Source organism: Micrasema longulum, unplaced genomic scaffold (genome assembly GCF_059751315.1).
Source record: "Micrasema longulum isolate JH-2025_06_02 unplaced genomic scaffold, ASM5975131v1 h1tg000688l, whole genome shotgun sequence".
NCBI lineage: Eukaryota > Metazoa > Arthropoda > Insecta > Trichoptera > Brachycentridae > Micrasema > Micrasema longulum.
Window position 1 is genome coordinate 107985 of NW_028277884.1, and position 17623 is coordinate 125607.

At 34.5% G+C, this 17623-nt stretch overlaps 1 protein-coding gene and 1 long non-coding RNA gene across 2 annotated transcripts in view; both read left to right on the top strand.

Moving 5' to 3' along the window:
• Mhcl (Myosin heavy chain-like) overlaps positions 1-17623 on the top strand; it is a 353455-nt gene that overhangs the window by 91855 nt on the left and 243977 nt on the right. The gene's annotated exons all lie outside the window — the stretch shown is intronic.
• LOC148279648 (uncharacterized) lies at positions 14484-16942 on the top strand. Its single transcript, XR_015822820.1, has 2 exons — positions 14484-14644; positions 15427-16942. It is a non-coding gene; the product is annotated as an uncharacterized LOC148279648 (long non-coding RNA).

Below are 17623 nucleotides of genomic sequence, written 5' to 3' on the forward strand. Positions count from 1 at the left end.
GAACGAACGAACGAACTTACTAAACGAAATCGTGACGCATTAGTGAAGCATTAGTGTATGGCGGCCTCCGTGGTGAAGTGGTTAAGACACTTGACTCACACACGGAAGATTCTGGGTTCGATTCCCGATGAGAACACAAAAATTCAATGTGATTTTTCTCATGTCTGTGTGTACTGAGCTGTGATTCACCACTGCAATGAGGACATTCAGTGTCTTTTCTCTCTCATTTTATTTGTTGATAGACTATTAAACAAGGTACGCCAATTAAAAAAAAAAATTACATATCGTATTACCAACGCTGTGATTTTTTAAAGTTTTGTACTTCTGAAATAACTCCGCGTGTGACGTCAGAGGTCGTTCACCGTTAGTACTTCCCATTGGTCCGTTTACGGTAAACTAACCGGGTATCTAAATTTATTGCAACAGAGAGGGAAAACATTATTGAGAAGGGAATATGGAAGTCTATGCATTTACAGGGCTTATGACCTGTCATTGGCTGGTTTAAGTGGCCACTTTACACACTTTACACACCATTCTGCCCATGTTTAAACGTCCACATTTCTCAACTCTTCCATCTGTTTACTTTTGTGAAGTAAAGGAGCTGAAACCTTTATTATGTGGGTGAGATTCATCCGGCTGAACCTGAATAATTTTAAATGTGAACAACTCCTAAGCAGGAATTCCAGCCAGTCTGCAATCATTTGGACATATTCAAACATTGTTGAATTAACCGGATATCCTTCACAGCTGTCACATCATTGGTTGGCTCATATGAACCAGTGACGTCAATCAAAGTATTGCGTTTTTATTAAAATAGTTTTTATTATTTTTTCCGAACATTTTCAAGAATCTTTGCCGTACGATTTAATGCTCTAATTTTTACCGCGCGCAAGAAAACATTTTTTGTATCCAATTTCCCGTAGGGCTGAAGTTCCTCATTGGGCCTCAAGGCCTGTGTGGTGCAAAATGTCTTCTGTTACCTTCCCATTGTATAGCTAGAAACGGTTATAAAAATAATTATCTCATCGTGTTGTAACCAAGTCGGACACTCGTTGATTGAAAAAATAGTTTTAATGCAGTATCTACCTACATCAAAATCGAATCTACCTCTAATTAAACAATTTAATGTCTCTTTATAGTGCATTTTCATTGATTCGTTAATAATACGCAATTATCAGCGGTCCATTAAAATTAGTCAACGTCTCGCTGGGATGTGTGACCCGTTTAGTTGGACAAACATCGTCTCGAACCGATTTACTTCGGCAGTTTACACGGGAAAAGATAATATTTCTTTTTGTCTAAATGCAAACACTCTTTTCATTCCGGAGTTCTTGCGAGCGAGCGGTACTATATAATCTATAGATATGATATTTAAACAGAAATAGATATTGTATTTTGTGGACGATAAGACGCATCGGACCATAGGACGCACCCCAATTTTTGGTTGAATTCTCAGAGTAAGAAAGTGCGTCTTATGGTCTGAAAAATACGAGATAGGCTCCGGAACCTATGTTGAATGGAACACAAGACGGGTACTTAGTACCGCATCTAGTGTAAACATATAATATATATCAATATAGTATGTTTTTAACCGTGTTGATAAAATATCTGTTGATAAGCACTGAATTTAACTTCTTCGGGATTTTGTCAAGTTTGACTGATGTATTAACAAAGACGGAAAATATGTTCAAGAAGGATGGACGTCTAGGCATTTATAGAGTTTATGGCTTGCCATTGGCTGAGTCGTGTGTGCACACTAAGCATATATTATAACACAACAGTCATTGGAACAGTACACACCATCCCTCGGTAACTGCACATATGTGCAACTGCCATCTTCCAAGAATCAGCGAGGAACCTGTTGGCCACATGTCCGGTCGTAACTGTGATACCTAAAGTCTACAAAAGCTACCCTTCGGATATTTGCTTTTATTTTGTTGCTCATAATGTTTAAACAGTGCTTTATTTATTCAGATTTTACAATTTATTTTTTAGCAGTAAGACTTGACAAATTATCTACTCTGCTCAATGTTTAGTTTTTGAAAATTTATCGATATAATTTTAAGTTGCTAGAATTTCACTCGCCCATGCGCTTTGTAGCTGCAGGACGATTGGTAATCTAGCTTCAATATGTAAATGTTATCAACTATCAAATACCTAAATTTTGTAAATAAGACCTAGAATTTCAACAGTCCATGCGCTCAGTAGCTGCAAGACGTGTTGGGGAATTTCTTTACTGTACGGCGCCCTTGAGGTGATTTTCACAAAAATAGCGCTAATAAATTATCCAAGTATAATAATAATAATGACGCCTTTATTCGACATTTCTTTTGATGTTGGTGAGGAAGACGCCCGCTTAATCAAAGTCTGTCGGTAATACGAGTAATTATGTTTTCAAAATAACATAAACATCTGGCTTCTTAATTATTACGATTGCTTTTTTTAACACTTCTTGAATAATTAATTACACAAACTTCGAGTGATTTCCTTTCTGAATTATTTTGTTGAAATAGATGTTATTTTTAGAAGACTTTTAAAAAATGTGCGGTTTTTATTATCATCCGTAAGATTAATATTTTTTTATTTTTTTTTGCAGGCTTTGTTTATTATGATAATAATCATAATAATAATGCATAGTTTATTAACAAAAATAGAAATAACTTAATCTACTACATACACACTTAGGTAATAGATTTCTCTGGATCATGTCTAGTCTGCCTAACTAGGTACAACCTGTTTTAAGGCAGACATTTTTATGCAAAAAAAAACAATAAAATTACTACCAACTAGTTAATTTACTATACAGTTAAACAATATTAATTTATACCATTTATTATATAAGAATGTATTTTGAGTCAATTTTCCGATTTTTCTCGACCTAAATCCAGTAACCAATTTTTTACAAATTTATTAAATTGAATCCGGGTCATGGTTTTGCAATGTTTGGGTAACATATTGAATATTTTGGGGCTCAGAAACCTGAAATTTCTTTGCCCGAATTCAGAGTTTGCGGTAGACCCCATGACCCATCCTCTAGTTTGATTTCTGGTAGTGTGGGAGTGTTCCTTTTGGGATTTGGTAGAATAATTTGCTTTCACAAACATTGCTATTCTTAAAACATATAATTGCCTTATATCTGAGATCTCAAATTCTTCAAATAACTTGATGCTGAGGAACCTGAAGGGATTTTTAAAAATTGTTTTAATTATTGATTTTTGAGCCGATTCGAGAGGTTTTAATATAGATTGATTAGTGCCTCTCTATCCTATTATGCCATAAGTTATATTTGAGTTACATAAAATAAAATATAGTTGTTTGAGTTTAATTAATTAAATTAATACTTCTAAGTCATTTGGTATTTATGCAAATATCATCTAGGGTGGTATTTTTTATCTTCTCTACCCCACCTAGAGAGTGATTAATTTGAAGCCTAATATTTTTTTTATTTGCTTCATATAATGGCCACACTGATGATTAAACGTCAAACAAATACGAACACGTACGAAACTATATATACAAATTTTCATTTAGACCATTATTGCGACCCTAAGCATTACCCAAAACACTTAATTAGATTGAATTGACCAAACTGTATTAATTTTATTTCTGTTTTTAAAGCAGTTTTATACACCATTTGACGTTAAATTATCAGTGTGGCCATTATATGAAGCAAACAAAAATACCAGGATAGACGTGTGTGGCGGTCCATTCTCTCTGCCTACCCCTACGGGGAAATGGCGTGATGGTAGTAGTAGTAGTAACAAAAAAAAACTTCAAATTAATTACTCTCTAGGGGGTAGAGAAGATCCAGAATACCACCTCTGACGTGATTCACCTGTTGCCTTTTATAATTTACGGCCAAGATAATGCTGCAAATGGTGTTTAAATTTTAATTTATCGTTCTCTATAATATATATATATATATATGTGTTCAAATGAAATATTTCGAAAATACCAATTTTTGTAAAAAATCAATTGTGAGCCGGATTAAATCGCGAAAACTCTGCAAGAAAAAAAACAAAAAATAATTTTAAAATTTGGTCAATGCTGGGCCCGTATTTATAATGGGCAGAAAATATAGTTATCTTTAATATTATTGTCCATAAAGTAAAATCGAACTTTCTGTATGGAAAAAAAAATATTTTAAATTATTTAAAAAACATTTCTAATTACAGGTAACAGGTTAAAACAAAGTTGACTTTAGATTTTTATTTCAACTTAAACCATTTTTGTGACATAGTGTTTTATTCTCGTGTAAAATAGCGTGTTGCAATTTTTTGCATTTTTAATACCAAAACTGCAAAAATTGGACTCCCGTGTTGTATCCTCTTGAGGTACAGATATATACGTACACATTTTCGTACAGACATTTTGATTTTACTTTATAGACAATTGAAGATAACTCTCTTAACTTTCCACTGTAATTAGAGCCCACGGCCGCGATTATGAATCTTCATCGGGATATACTGAGACAGTATTTTTTTTTCTTTTATTTAAGAAACATACAGTAAAGTTACATAGTTTTATATTTTACACAGTAAGACTTAACTCTAATGGACCAGTGAAATTTCCATATTTTAAAGTAATTATATGTAAGTTATTAATGAAAGTACAAAAAAGAGAAGAAAAAAAATAAATAAATGGAAGTTGTTTAAATATTAAAATTAAATCAAAAAAGTTATTTTAAAGTTTGTAGTTAGTATTTACAAATGGAAATAATATTAAAAATGAAGAAAATTTGTAAAAGTAATTAAAATTTAAGAATTAAAATAGAGAATAAAAAAATGCTCAGATATAAAAATAAAATAAAATAGTAATAACATTTTTAAAAAGGAAAAACAGAAATATACATATACTTATTTTAAGGGATTCATATAACGATGAGAAGAATCTTAAATGAATAAAAGACAATAAATTTAAAAAACATCTTCAAAATTAATGACACATTATAGTAAGAGCAGCAATATATTGATTCTATATCCATATACAATATAAGTAATGAATAGTAGTTTAAAAGTATAAAAACATGTCTAAATAATAAAGTAATATCGATATTTTTGTACGAACGTGTGTATATTTGTACGAAAACTCTAAGTATCTTCGCCAGTAACCGGTGATTGAACATTTTTAGAAGAAAAAAATGTTTGCATATTCTATTTTTCATACAGAAATCTTCATTTTACTCTGTAGATAAAATTGAAGATAAAATTTAACTTCCCATCAGAATACGTACCCAGGTCGTAATTTGAATAGTTAGGAAACTATTTATTTCGTAACATTTCTCATGTGTTACTGACGCCAAGTGATTGTTTACCTACTCTCGTACCAGTACACTTCAAATCATATTTATTTGTCAGTTATTACGCCTTTTGTTCCTCAGCCTCCAATACGTCAGTCTTAAATGTCAATAGAATGTAATATGTTGTGTCGGTATATTACACTCCCGAATGTCAGCTATCCTGTTACTCGGGGAGATTGCGAGTTGCGAGTTGCGTGACGCGAATACGTTTATTTGTTCTCTCCGATCCGTCCAAACTGCACCCAGCCGAGACCCGGCCGTGCATTCGTAGCTTTACGCATTACCGATATTTCTCCTACGTTTAGGTATCTCCAGTGACCTTTAAACGATCGTGCAACATATTCTAGCGACCGGCCTAACATGTGTGAATGGTGAACAGTCGTGATGAAAGAAAGTGAAATTCAGTTCTGAGCCGACACGGTGGCCATGTTTCACCTGCACAGAGACTTCGAGCTGTCCCTCCGGGGCAGAGAACCCAGTCCCAAGAGCAAGGCCCATCTCGCCGTCATACACAAGCAGTGCACGGGCAAGGCGCACGCCAGCGGCAACACCGACCCGTCGGCGAGAACCGTTCTCAAGTCCGACTCGAGTTCCAGCATCCGGTCCAGGGATTCTAGGGGCAGCGCGGCGGACTGTTTCATAGAGATCAAGAACGCGGAATCACCCCCAAACAGAAATGGCAAGGACTCTACAGACTACGGCAAGAGCTTCAGCACCAGTTCCGTCGATGGCCACAGCGACACGGACTCCAGCGAAAACACTAAATCGGAATGCAGCAAACAGACGAGCGTCGACTCGCGAGGAATCATCAACCCGACGGATCGCCTGCACCACATGTCCACGAAGGCGTCTCTCGCGAAAATGAGGTTCATGGACGAAGACCGCATCCATTACGCGAACGAAGAGTCGGACAATTTGAGGAAAGATGAAATTCACAGAAACGGAAAAGATTCCGGAATTTTCTTCGACCGAAAAGACAGCAGACGATCGTCGGGTCGCTCGAGTTTCAGGGAAAAGAAAATCGGTATCGTGACTGTCGACGACGTCAAGGCTGACGGCCTGGCCGACTCGGCCAAAGACGATAAGAAGAAAATGGAAAGAAAGAACTCCATCAAGGAGAACGAGAAACGGCCGAACGGCTTTCCCGAAGGCGAGAAGCCCCCGATTCCCGGCAACAAACCGATTCTCGTCCGGAGGAACTTCAGCTCGCCGAACCAGAGTACGAGAACAGGTTCGTTCCGCAACTCTTCGCCTTCTCCGTCTTCTCGCCCCCCCTGGAACAGCAACAGCGCCAAGCCGCCCGCGCCCAGCCAGGGCGGGTTCGTCAGGACCGGCAGTCTCCGGAGCAGCATTAACAGGAAGAAGCCGAGCATCATGGATTCCGCCTTCTGGCTGGAGATAGTGGATATTGCCGAGCGTAGGAAAGCCGGTTGGGGACTGGACACGGGGAAGGATGGCCAAGGGTTACTCAAGGACTTACAGACTATGGGTGTTGAGGGAGATCCCGAAAGTAAAAAGGTATGTTCCTTAATATTAAGTAAACTTACTATTTTACTGCTTTTTTCCTTAGTTATTAAAGATAAAATTATTTAACAGTATTTAAAAAAAATATATTTGTGATATTTTTAATCTACGTTGAACGAATAGGTTCTTTTAACCAAAATGAGGGTTCGTGTTTGCGCCGGAATATAAAAAAAAAAAAAAAAATTAGATGCGAGATTCGATAAATCGTATTAAAATGAATTAATAAATACGATGTGCTGTGGTGTATTTCATCATTGTTATGGACTTTACATTTGTCGTGTGAAAAAACATTAAGGGGATGCGCGGTCTGACTTTTCTTCGTACGAACGTAGTCTCGTATTTTCTTACTATATTATGGCACTAGAGTTATGCTTTTTTACACCCTCAACCATATAGCGTGTCTCTATTCTTTGTTTTTTTTTTAATAATAATTATTAATGAGAGTCAGAACCATCCGAAAACCGTTAAAAGAGAATAAATAAATGTATGAAGAAAAGAGTTGAATGAATTTAAAAAGAAATATTCAGTTTTTTGTAAGATTACATAAATATGTGTGTAACTAAATTCACTGTAAATGTTACTTTTTACTTGGATACAGATTGTATAATAATATAAGCTAACTTACGAAATATATTTTTTTTTAAAAGCAAGTGGGAGTGTATCGCAGCCGGATAGAATGAGTCGTAATTTATTTTTAAATAAAATAAGGGGCATGTTAAATACATTAATAGATGTAAAAATATATTTGAACAAGAATGATACAGGAAAGAGTATTGTGCATATTTAGTGCTACAGATTGGCAAAAGGAATTTATATTTATTTCTTTCACGCGAAAGGGGACATTAAAATAAATTTTGGAGAGTAGGTTTAAAGAGTCTACTTTATTATTTAAAAATGTATGTAAATAACATAATTCAGATATATTGCTTCTATTTTCAAGGGTAAAAAATAAATGTAGTTTAGTGGATCGGCTGTGGATGCAAAGCGTTTCATTGTTTTTATAATCTAGGTGTTTCAAAAATTTCCGTTGAACATTTTCAATTCTTTCAATGCATGTTATGTATTGTAGGCTCCAGAAAAACTTAAGCAAACTCCAAATTACTGCGTACAAGAGTGTAGTATACATTCTTAATAATAATATATAAATATATAGCGCCATTTTTTTGAAAAATCACCTCAAGGGCGCTTTACAATTGTATACTTAAACTTACATTCTAACTAAGTTGAAGTGACGTATTATATTTTCTGATTTAATATTGAGGGTATGATAAACTAAAGAAGTGAGATTTTAGTTGGGATCTGAATTGACTGGAACTGTCGATGATTCGTAAGTTTGAAGGCAATTGGTCCCAGGCAGAGGGGCCGGCAACGGCAAAAGCACGATCTCCGAATCTAGTGTTTGGGGAGCGCCGGATTTCGACAAGTTTTCCTCTGCCTGAATCGAATGCTGATCTAAGAGTAGATTTTATTTGACATGTATTTTCTCTATTACAAAGGTGCGATAGGTATCTTGGAGCCATTTCATGAAGGGATTTGAACACTGTCCAGCAAAGCTTGTATTTTATTCTCTCTGGGCTTTTTAACCAGTGGAAATCTCTAAGATGTTGTGAGATGTGAGAATATTTTTTTACTCCCGTAATAATCTTGCTGCTGCATTGAAAAATGATTGAAGTTTATCAGTTTTCTTGTCAGTCAGTCTTATGTCTCAGAGTCGTATGGTCAGGTAGTTTAATGCAAGCTGTTGCTGTTTAAGTGCGCTGATCTCTCGCGGCCAATTTCTAATCTGGTGCAGTTGAAGCTGTACCCAGTTAGGCCAGTCCAGAGTTGGGAAACATGATAATTGATTACTATTTATTATTAATTAATGTGGTCGGATGGTGATTGCATCGCTGTTCCCTGTTCATTTACATTTTATCGAGGGAAACTATACAGGGCTCTATATCCATTAAAATCTTTAATATACTTTGCTTTGATTATTTTCTAACTAGGAGCTCATATTATAGAATTAAATTCGAGCAAGCTACGGATCAAATATTTATACAGTGTAATTACAATTTTGGGGAATTTGAATTACTCAGATATTCGCAAAATAAATCCACAGATTTTGAATGCCCTCCTAGAGATGTCATCAATGTAATGGTTGAATTTAAAATGGCTATCAAAAGTTATCCCAAGATCTCTGATCGTCTTAACCTTATGTAGTATTATGTACAAACAAATAAATAAAAGGCTCGCGATTCACGGATTGCAGAACGTGATAATCAATATTCAATGACGTGACGATGATGGAACATGTCTGCCCAAGAAAACGTTTTTTTTTTACTACTATCAAATGTTATTAGTTTTATTACTAATACCAATAAATTTATCACTTTATTAAGTAGCGTTTATACGAGGACCGAGACATTGTCCTAGAGATGGACGGACAGGATGTCTTCGCACAACAATGGATTACTCCCGACACCGCGCGTGCCGCATTGTCCTCGTATAAATGCGCACGGACAGGACAGTGGAACAATACTCATTTGCTTAGCGCGTGCGTGGCAGGAAAAATGCCTTTTTATTATTTAGTTTTAACTTTTAATTTTCAACCGAAACTGAATTTCGGCTTCTGTTCTAGTTTCCGCCAAAAGCAAAACCGAAACTTATTAAAATAAGTTAAAAGTATCTTTGTCGGTATCGGGTAATTGAACTTGTTTAGAAAAAAAATTGTAAGCATATTCTTACTTTTACTTTTTTTGATCAAATTGAAGATAAATTTTAACTTCCCATCAGAAAACGCTCAATTACAAACAACTATCGACGTGCTTAAAAACACGCTAAGCATTTGAGCGATCACAATGAACAACAATGAACATGCTTAAGTTATCGCAGTCATAAGTCAACGCTTGTGTAATCTCTCAGTCAAGGCTCGTGTCTGTTTGTTTTTTGTTTTCCTCGTAAATAAATACAGTTCACTGGTGAAAACCGGCGTTTACTATAATAAATAATACAATATATTGCATATGTAAAAAAGTAAGGAGTACGAGGGCGGATTGATAATGAAGCTACCTAGCGCTAGATGGCAGCACAACCACATTTTTTTTTCCAAATTGTGATCTGTCAAACGGCAGCTGTTAAAATGTCACCCAAATTCATCGATTAGTTTATTTGTTTGTTGTAGTCGTTTGAAGTAAACTACTTTTGTGTTTCTTAGAAAATGGAAAAAACGAATTTCGTGCAGTGATTATACAAAGCTGATTGTGATTAAAGCATTAGATACGATGCTAAAATTACGTGAAATACACTTCGAATTGGTTGATCATCCACCTTATAGTCCAGATTTAGCTCCTAGTGACTTTTTCCTATTTCCAAACTTGAAAAAATGGCTCGCAGGAAAAATATTCAGCTCAAACGAAGAAGTGATTACCGAAACTGACGCGTATTTTGAGAGGTTCCCGAAATCGTATTATTTAGATGGTTTAAAAAGTTGGAATATCGTCTTACTAAGTGTGTCGAAGTAAAAGGAGACTATGTTGAAAAATAGATGGTTTTTGAAAAAAAAATTTTTTTTTCCTACTTAGGTAGATTTATTTTCGATCCACCCTCGTATCTAATTAAAAAAAGTAAAAATAAAATTACAAGTACTATGGCGACTGCTTTTCTTGAAATTTGGCTTGGCAACCGCTGGCTAAATGCAATTAATAGCAGTTTTAGAATATTTTCCATATTTGTACTGGTGAAATTTAAAAATGTGATTGCGCAGCAGGATTATACGTCGCGAAACGTAAATATTTTGACACTTAATATTAGGTGTTCACGGATGTTGCATTGTGATCGCGAATACGATAAACAACCAAGGTGAGGAATTGTTATCACGTCGATAGTCATTTGTGATTGAGCTTCTGTCCTGCGCTGCCGAGGCTGTTCACAGAGCTGGGACGTATTCTCCTGTGTATTGTATTGTCCTCGTGTGAACCCAGCTTTATAGCTGGGGGGTACTACGTAATATAATATGTACAGTACACGCGGATATTACATAAAATATCTTACGTCTGACTCATGACGGGGCGAATTAAGGATCTATTTTTTTTTCATCATCATCATCGTCGGTGCGAAGTAGACTCGAAAGTGGCTCGATGATTTGGGGACTGTGAGTTGAAGTACTCTCTTATGGTGGATAGGGTTCAGAAGAAATTTCTTTGTTTTCTCTACACGAGGGAGGGCGGATATTATCCATGGATTTATCCCACGGAGTTCCTCCAGGGTTTGCCCGGTTACAGCAGTTTGAAGACCAGAAGGCATGTGTATTTAACTACGCATTTCTTTCTATTGTTGCGCGGTATTACGAGTATTGACAACCCTGAAATTATGTGAAACATTAGCTTTTATGTTCCGGATAATTACCTTAGACAGCGTCAGCTGTAGACTGTTTAACATTCAAATATACAGGACGAACCTGACAATGAAATGGCTATCTCTGTGTTGAACATTATTGTTTTGGACATTGACATTTTTCACGTCTCTGAGGGAGTCTTTCGTTACAAAATTCTCTTACTTTTTTAACATATTATTCTCTGAATATTATGTTTACTTATGTGTTATTTTTGATTTGACCTTTTTATTTAATTTTTTTCTATATGTATAAATTAAGAAATTCCATTTGGTAATGTTCATATATATGAATAAATAAAATGAATAAATTTAAAATAGAATTGAATTGAAAATCATCATTCCCTTTCCGCACCTAATGGTGCATAGGGCACTGCATTGGTACACCAATTGCAGCGTATCTTAATCACTTTTCTGTTACATGAAGGCAAAATAATCAGTCTTACGCTTCAGGTGCCAGTCCAGGGACCATGAAATATTCTAGTGTAAAAACACCTTTTTTAATAAATATTTCATGTCAACCATATCGGCAATTGAACCCGAGACCTCTTGCATGGTAGGCAAACGCGCTAACCATTACACCACGAGGCCGACTATGAATGTCCTGGCATTTACAGGACTTATGACCCTTCATTGGCTGGTTTATTTGGCCACTTTACACACGTTTTCAAACGTTGCCTAGTAGGTGAAATATTTCAGCCAGGTGAATCTCACCCATATCAATAAAGATTTAAGCTCTTACTTAACAAAAGCCAACAGATGAAAGAGTTGAGGAAATGTGGATGTTTAAACACGGGCAGAAGTAAATTAGCCACCCAAATTAGTCAATGACAGGTCACAAACCCTGTAAATGCCTCGACTTCCATATTTTAAAAAACGTTTTCCTTCTCTGTTGCAATAAATTTGAGTTTAAAATATTAATTACGAGCTGAACCCGGCAATGCTTTGCTATTGCTAGATTTCAGTACATACTTGTATCTAGATTAATTAAACACAATCGAAAGTTTGATATCAATTATTGTATTTAGGCTAAATTAGATGTGTACGTATACATTATGCTTTTCGTTTTTCAGTTTACACAAATTGTGCATTCAAATGCATTCTTGGCGAATGCAGCCCTGATGAGCGATGAAAAAATAATTTAAGCTTCTAACTGTTTTCTACTCAATAAATTGAAGATTTTAAAAGCTATAAATATGCTCATGGCAAAGATCTACATTTCACTGGAAACTGCACGTAAATCGGTCCAGCAGTTATTCAGTCTATCGAAAACACACACACGAACATTTCCTTTTACATATCGCACCTTTAGGACGAAAACGACTCAACTAAAAAAGTCAACTTTTGGGGAAACTGCAAAAGAAGAATGTAAATTGTGACACCTTTGTATTCTTTCGTTGATTGTTTCGTATTTTTCGAAGTAAGTACCAAATATTGAGTTAAAAATTATACGCTGGCTATGAATCTTTAAAAAAAGCGTAATAAAAATAAATTATCATAAGTTTAAACAAGACATTTATTTGATGAGTCATTATTAGATTGAAAAAAAACAAACTAACAAATGCACTTTGATAAATAAGATAATGACATATTTTTTATTAGGTCAGATCAGGTCACCAAACACATGTTTTTATTCATTCACGAAATGACATAAACTTAAATAAGATTATCGGTAAGTCGGAACGAAACAATCACAAAACTTAATTAGCAGTTTTATCATTTTAAAAAATAAAGTAAAATTGATATTTATATCGGAATAAAATCGACTCAACCCGCTTTCGGTCACTATATGTTTGTCTGCGTTGCGTCCTGCACACAGCAATGTAAACACAACACTAATTGCGTCGCTTCCGTACTGACACGGAATCTAAATTCTCTGAGCAATAAAGAGACCGGTGTAACGGTTTTGTCCTATTCCCACCCGAATGTTGCTTTTTTTAAATGTAGAAGGATGGATAGGGTTCATTAAAGTCGTTTTATGATCTTAACTCATTTTAAGGTTTTTTTTAGTTAAGTCGTTTTCGTTCTAAAGGTGCGATATATTTTTATTTATTTTATTTTATTTATTATTTACATACAATATTACATTTTAGTTATTTTAAGACATTTTTTTTTTTTTTTTTTTTTGCAGGACTCACCAAGCTAATGAATATGGCTTGTCGGTAAAGATCCTTTAAAATTAATCATATGATAGTCCTACATGGTTTTATAATAATAATTACTACTAACTTAGATATAGGGAGCGAAAAAAAGTACATGTAAAGCCCAGAACTTACCCATCGAAACTAGTATTCGAAGAACTTAATATACCAACAATTGAAGAAATTTTTAATAAAGCCTCTATCTTACAAACTTTTAAAGAAAAAACAATTGAAGTGCAAAATTAAAGTAACTCTAGATTTTCTAATAATTTAATTTTGCACAGATGTAAAACAACAGCAGCGTTAAACCATTATACGTACATAGGTAAAAAAAACTTTGATAAACTTCCGGAAAACTTAAAATCTATAAAAAAATTATCAAACTTTTAAAACTAAAATTAAAAAACATTTAAGACTCACCCCTTCCTAGACTCCATACCAAAGAATGTTTATTTTTTATTTTTAATTTACCTTGTTTATTTTTAATTTACTTTGTTTTAATTTACTTTGTTTATAAAAAAAAAAAAAAATGTGAAACGAACTCCCTCTCTAAACACAAGTATCTACTTTATTAGAGAGGTAGAAACGTTATATATAAGATGTTCTGTATATTAACCTATTTTGTATTTCAAAAATGTATTTTGTAAAAAAAAAAATATTCAATAAAAAAAATAAAATAAAAAAAATTGATGCTTTCAAAAAAAATATTTAGAAGATGTAAAAAAAAAGCAAAAAATTAGTGAATGATAACGCAATTTTAAGATAAAAAATAAATAAATACAGAACCGGAGTACCAAAATTTTTAACAGAAATTTGTACATATTTAATAGGCACAAAGCATTTTATTAAAAACATTATTTATTAACATATCCATATCTATATCTATATGTAAGTCTATATCTATATATCATACTCATCTATATCCATACATAACATATATACACATACACACATACATACATACATACATACATACATACATACAGATGAACATACATATACACACATACACATCCATGAGAATATTACTTAGTTATAAATTCTATTTTGTATATATCTGTGGCGGGTCGACAACGACGGCACGAGCCGAACATTGCCGAACGCCGACGTAGAGCGTACGAACGGGCCAAACCGGCCTCGAGAAAACTACCGGATTCCGACCTCACCGCACGCGTCTTCGAGGCACAAAATTACCGCCAATTTAGATTTACCAACTTCATTTTATTTTGCCTAATATAGTTATTAGAATCCTTCTTTCAATGTGTTAGCTTCAGTAGTTTAGTTTCGTGAATAAATCTTTGTGTAAAACGTAAGTACCCTGTTTTACTTGCTCTCATTCTGTGCACCCACATAACTTTGTACATCACAAAATTAGGCCACCAACTAGGTGCCTACATAAAGGTGGTAACAACACGACTAAAGTGGTATACCCCGACGTTTGAACACGAAAACACAACATTAAACAATCAATCACGGTGACCCCATTCAAATTCCATAAAAATTGCGCAAAATTTCAGACAGAAATATCTTCGCTTGACAAAATTGTACAACAATTATTTTTTTTCGGTCGGTACATGAAAAATTTAAAATTGCATTTTTAATTTGATTGCACTTTTAATTTATTTGTAATTAATCAAGGTTAATCTATTTCAAGGTTAACTTATTGTAAGGTTAATTAATTTAGTATAATAGAATTATATTATAATAATTATAATATATAATAGAATTAGATTTTTCAAAGACCGAGCGAATCGAGTGAATTTTTCTGTCGGTAACAATCTTCAATGTAAACGTAACTAATGTAAATGTAATTAATGTAACTAGTGAATTGATTAAACTGTGATTAATTTCTTAACAATATTACTCGGCCGGGATTAATTCAAACAGGTGATTCATAATTTAACTAAAATTATTATAAACAAACATAATATAATACGTTCGAGCGACTCGCTCACCAAAAATCGCACGCCGAGTAATACATTCCTACAACACATATAAATTTTATTTTTTTTTATTTTTCTTGAGTCGAACACACAAACAATTCACACGAACATTTACATAGGGTGCCAGATTGAGTAGAGGTACTTACAGGGTACCGGAACATAATTATTTTTGACAAATATTATATGGCGAGACAAGCGTGACGTAGGCATCCGAAAGTTTTCTCCTTGTGAACGCACTGCGGGAGTAAGTTTTTTTTTACCAGCGAAATCTATCGGAAATATTTTTCAGCTGGCGCAGTCGTGCACAATACTTGCAATTTGTAAAATTTTATTTTTGTAAACAACTTGAAACTATCAAACAAACAGATATTCGGGCGGCTAAGCCGACGAATGTTTAACTTAGTACGTGGACATTAGTATCCATACTTTTTTTCTATATACATTATATCGTGTGACTGTACTATATATGTTTATATTTTTAACCTAGGCTATGCATGTTATTATGTGTTACAGATTTGAAGTTTTACCATAAACATTTTTAAACTTGATATATTGTACAACGGACAATCAAAAGGAATATTAATATTGAGGGGACCACTCAGGCTTGGAGAATACAAATACCTAATAGTTGGAAAATGTGTTCCGCCGTATGGTAAAATAATTATTTAAATTTTCTGTTTTTAATTTTCTTTTCTATAACTTGCACAGTACATACATAACAAATAGTGACTCTGACATTTAAAAAATAAATATTTTTGTTTGAAATTTAAATAAAAATTTAAATTTAAATCTAATAATTTAAACTTAACTTTTTAATACAACTACACTCATTATTGAATACTTTTATTTCAATATTTTAACTTATACTGTAATCATTATTACATACATTTTTCTGAATTTTTTTTTTAAAAACGAATATTTTTAAACTGTAAACAATGGCTAACAAGGACAACACTGACTTGACAAATATCAACACAGCAAACAACATGTTCCACACGGATAGGATTAGCGTTAAACTACCACAGCTATGGGTGAACAACATCGAACTTTGGTTTAAACAGATAGAAGCACAATTCGAGTTGGCAAACATAGTTTCAGAAGACGCACGTTATAGTCACTTAGTGTCAAAACTTGAACAAGCGCACATAGAACAAGTTTCAGATATTTTACTCATGGAACCGAACCGAGCAAAATATACGAGGCTGAAGGAAGCTATAATCCAACGCATGGGCTGTCCACAGGACAGAAGGAGAGAAAAACTGTTTTCTTCCTTACAGCTTGGGGATCGAAACCCATCCAGCCTACTTAGAGAGATGCGGACGCTAGCAATAGGTTTACAAATAGACGAAACGACGTTGCAATACTTGTGGATACAACAACTGCCCAAGACGATCCAAGCGCATTTAGCCATAAGCGAAGATGACTGGGATAGGCAAGCGACGATAGCAGATCGCCTAATACAGGTGTACACACAGGATAATGTAGCGGTAGTAGGTACCAACAATAAAAATAACATTTGTAGTTTAGAACAGTCCGTACAAGCTCTAACCCATAAGGTAGAGAGTTTATTTCACACAATCAACAAACAGCATAGTCACAACAACAATAACAATAGATTCAAACACACAACAAGTAACAGCAGTAACAATTTCAATAACAACAAATACAACAACAATTTCAACAAAACAAGCTATAGGGCCAACGGAAATAACAAGAAAACTATTCTTTGTTACTTCCACACAAAATTTGGCGATCAAGCGAAGAAATGCGTCACACCATGTGAATTTAAACCGCATCTAGCTTCAAAAAACTAGATGGTCGAATCATAGCGGAGGCGGCTGATTCAACCAACACAACACGTCTCTTTGTTAAAGATCGGGATACCGGTGTGTCATACCTCGTTGACTCCGGATCGGAAATATCATTAATTCCTAGATCTTTACACAAACGCCATGGAGAAAAGTCTAAGCTAATTCTCTATGCAGCGAACGGGACTACGATCCAGAATTTCGGAGTTACCACGGTAACACTGAATCTGGGATGTAAACAAATGTTTACATGGAAGTTTATAATAGCGGATACGACACGCCCTATTATAGGAGCAGATTTTCTCCACAACTTCCACCTGTTAGTAGATGTTAGGAACAAACGGTTAGTAGACAATACAAACGGCAAGATAGTCAGAGCATTTGACATCTCCACAAACAACAACATAACATGTTCCATATCATTAACAGACAAAACCAACATTTACCACTCACTCATATTGAAGTATCCACAACTAGTAGATATCAATAAACCATACGCAGGGCTGGATAAACACAACACAATCCACCATATAGATA